This window comes from Lathyrus oleraceus, chromosome 5 (assembly GCF_024323335.1).
Source record: "Lathyrus oleraceus cultivar Zhongwan6 chromosome 5, CAAS_Psat_ZW6_1.0, whole genome shotgun sequence".
Classification (NCBI taxonomy): Eukaryota; Viridiplantae; Streptophyta; class Magnoliopsida; order Fabales; family Fabaceae; genus Lathyrus; species Lathyrus oleraceus.
In genome coordinates, this window is record NC_066583.1 from 25,372,732 (window position 1) to 25,377,041 (window position 4,310).

Consider the following 4,310-nt stretch of genomic DNA (forward strand, 5'->3'; position numbering starts at 1 on the left):
TTGCATAAGAAGGTATTTGGGTGATGGCTTCTGTGAAAGGGATTTCTACATGATGTTTTTCTATAACTTTAATAAATTTTTGATACTGTTTGTTGATCTGGGTTTGTTTGAGTCTTTGGGGATATGGTATAGGTGGTTTATATGGCGGGGGTGGTACGTAAATTTTAGGTTCTTCTCCTTTATCTCGACCTTCCTGGTTTTCAGATTCCTCTGGCTCCTTTACTTTGTCCGAGGGTTTGGTACATTCCTTAGAAGATTCGGGTTCACTCAATCTTGGGTTTGGTGGCTCATCATAAGTGTTCCCACTTCGTAGGGTAATGGCATTGGCTTGTCCTCTCGGATTTTGTTGAGGTTGTCCAGGGAATTATCCTCCAGGTGTAGTCTGAGGGGCTTGGTTTAAAGCTACCTGAGAGATCTGGGTTTCAAGCATCTTGGTATGAGTAACTATTTGGTCAACCTTGGTTCCTAACTGAGTAGTCAATTCGTTAACATGAATGTTTTGGTTCATGAACTCCTTGTTTTGTTGGGTTTGAGCGGTGATAAAATTTTCCATAATTTTCTCAAGGCTCGGCTTTGGTGGCACAGGTTGCCTAGGTTGATTTGATCTAGGGGCTTGATAACTAGGTCTCGGAGGTGTATTATTTTGAATAGGGTTATTGTTTTTATAGGAGAAGTTCGGGTGATTCCTCCATCCAGGGTTATAGGTATTCGAATATGGGTTCCCTTGGGTGTAGTTCACTTGCTCAGAGTGGGTTTCGTTTAATAGACTGCATTCTGCGGATTGGTGTCCTTGGGTTCCACATATCTCACAATCCGACGAAACTGCGGCTACAGTATTCGGGTTTATGCACATATGCTCGACTTTGAGGGCTAATGCGTCCATCTTAGCTTGCATCATGTCTATAGAGCTTAGTTCATGCACTCCTCCTTGGGCTTCCTTCTTCTCAACTGTCGCTCGTTCGACTCCCCATGATTGATGGTTTTGAGCCATATCTTCAATGAGAGCGCTAGATTCTGGATAAGGTTTGTTCATCAGAGCACCGCCTGCGGCAGCGTCGATGGTCATTTTTGTGTTGTAATGAAGTCCATTATAGAAGGTTTGAATGATTAACCAATTTTCTAAGCCATGATGTGGGCATGCTCGTAATAACTCTTTATATCTCTCCCAAGCTTCGAACAGCGATTCTCCTTGGTTTTGGGTAAATCTAGTTATATGGTTTCGAAGAACGGCGGTCTTACTCGGGGGAAAATATCTAGCAAGAAAAACTCTTCTAAGGTTATCCCAAGTCGTAATGGAATTGGGTGGAAGGTGTCGCATCCGCGAAAAACAACCGGCGGGAAAAAACAAAACAAACAGAGCCGCCACCGTGCGTTATTTATCCCAAAGAGGGAAAGGAAACGCTCGAAGTAAACCTGGAAAAGACATGGTCTTGCGACCAGAGAGAGATGGGATCAGGAGTCGGTTATGCGAAGGGAAGGTATTAGCACCCCTACGCATCCGTCGTACTCGACGGGATCCACGCTCAGAAAGAATAGAAGAAAGGTTGCTAAACACTGCTCAAAGAATGCACGCACACACTAGAATAAAACACAGATGGAAGAAGAGGGGAAAGGGCTCGCTAGGATATCGCATCCTATGCCTACGTATCTCATCTAGAATGAGAATCAGAGCTACCGTAGTTCGGCTCACGCACGCCGAAACAAAACACCAACACAGGAAACCGACTGCCAATCGCTTGACTTACGTCAGACTCCACACAAACAGGCAAACGTGGAAACCGAACGCCAATCGCTGGACTTACATCAGATTCCGAACCAAAAACACACACAGGAAACCAACTGCCAATTGTTGGGCTTACGTCAGACTCCAAGAAACAAGAGGTTAACCGGACGCTGAGTCGTCAAAAGCAACAAAGAAGTTGAACAAACAAACCAACAGGGAGTCTGGTACTCGAGCCTGCTAGCTGTCAAGCAAACGCACACAAAAAAGGAAAAGGGTGCCCGGAGAGACCTCGTACGATCTCCTGCCTACGTACCTCATCTGGTATGAGGATCAGGGCGACGTAGTTCCCCTTAACAGGGAAAGAACTTCTAACCTAACCAGAGACTGGGAAATGACAAACTAGAAGGGAGCCTGACTCGAGCCTAATAGTTATCATGCAATCCGCAATGGTCCTAGGTTGAGGTTTCTATCTAACTTGCACAGGGAGCAAGCTAAACCTAAACAGCACAAGCAAAGCAATACAAACACAAGAGCAAGCATACACACAGTTAGCACACACTATATACAAACAAAGTGGGCTCACACAGGGTTAGGCTTTAGTCAAGGGGTCATGTCAACCTCGACAAACAAGCCACTGTAACAGGGTGATGTTAGCTCTTAACCCTAACATTGAGAGTTAGGGTGAAGCAGATGAAATGGAGATGAGGGGTGTGCCTCATAGCTCTTATCCCTGGTCAGGGAGAGCATTTGAATAATAGAAGGTGTGGGAGTTCAGAAAGTAGGAACTCTTCTCCACAAGGATTAGACTCTATAAGATCTTGGGTTAAGATCCATAATGCATCAACATGTTATGTGAGCAAAGGGATGACACACTGACTAGCAGGAGATGGACTACACATCTCTTCTATCTGCCAATTGCCTTATCAAAGGACTTTTCCTGCTTAGCACAAAATTAAACACACAAAGACATTGCCTCTTAAGGAGGGCTTTAGACAGGTGCCTGGCCACTTAACAGGCCAGGTCTTCCAGACTACATGAAGAAGAGAGGTTATACCTAATTGGTTAAGCAACCAAGCAAAAGCAAGTTCAAAGTGAACTTAAGCAACTTATGTACCTGAAAACAATCTAACTCAGTCAGTATACAAGTCAAAAAAATCAAACAGACAATCAATAGTCAACAGTCCACAGTACACAGTCAAACAAGCAATGCAACAAGGTGCAAGACACAAGCTCAACTCAAATGAGCTAAGAGCCACCTACAAAACAAGTCAAGATTAGTCAACATCAACCACATAATCCAATTCAAGCAAATGAATCAATCCTCTTATGGCCATGTACTTCTTAACCTGAAAACAAAGCTCAAACATAAGCAACAAACCACTAGGGTAAGGCCTAGGGTCAAAGAGGGAGAAATAATTCAAAACAGAAGCTGAAATTTGACATGATGAAACTTCAAACAATTATTGACACATAGCAAAAAGTCTCACATTCATATCATTTACCAAATGCATTTCATGATCATTCTAAGTTCAAGACAATTTTAAAGTCCACATGTGATCAACCAGAAAGATAAATCTCAATTAAATCAGAAATGATTCACAAAAATCTGGAAAAATTCATGCATATTCAAGATATCTCATATGATCAGCATGCAAAAAATCAGAACAATTGAGCATCATTTGATAGGGTAAACACATAGCATAAGATGATCATCAAAAGGTGTGACACAAATTGTCACACCAACTTAGAACAATCATAAAACAGAAATGATAATTGATAAAAATACCAAATCAACACCAAAATGTCAAGGAATGAATCTAGTTTCATCATGCAAATTTCCAGAAGCATTGGATTAAAACTCAGCATTTCACAAAGCATATGGCAAGCAAGGTACAAAATATGATACATGCACACAATCCCTAGGCAAAATTAATTTCCATCCGAGCACAAATTCTGGAAAAATCATCAAAAAGTACTAGACACAATAAGGAGAACAATGCAAAAATCCACACATTTTTTGGATGATTAATCATTGAGTTATGAATTTTTTAAGTGAATGAAAAATAAAAAAACATGAAGAACAATGTATGAAAGCATGGAGAGAAATGAGCAAAAAATGAAATGCAATGTTGGAAAAGTCCCCAAGCTGGGAATCGAACCGTGCCAGATTTCAAATTGAGGCGCTTATAAGTGAAACGCGTCGTTTCACTTATGTCCATGTGGCAAGGCAAAACAATTTGAACCAATCAGTATGCCACGCAGGAGACACGTGGTCCAGTACATGGCTATTAACACAAAAACTCATGCAAAAACGCGCTGAACAGATCAAATGACATTCTGGACAAGAAACCCTAACGCGTTCATCAATATTCATCGTGTTCTTGAGACTCAAGAACAAATGTGTCCAGAAATGCAAAATACATATATCATTGGATTCCTCTTTCCACGTACATCACTAATCCACATCCAATTTAACCTAACTCCACATGTATCAAAAGATTCGAAGCCAAGAACATTCACATGTCAAACTTAGATCTAACCTATCTCACTCATTTCTTCATGAAAATCAATGATCTAAAGTTTAGTG

General features: G+C 41.3%; 1 non-coding gene across 1 annotated transcript; it reads left to right on the top strand.

Annotated features, from left to right (window-relative positions):
- Positions 1-1,121: 1,121 nt before the first annotated feature.
- Positions 1,122-1,228, top strand: LOC127088742 (small nucleolar RNA R71). The gene has a single exon (XR_007790564.1). It is a non-coding gene; the product is annotated as a small nucleolar RNA R71 (small nucleolar RNA).
- The last annotated feature ends 3,082 nt before the right edge of the window (positions 1,229-4,310 follow it).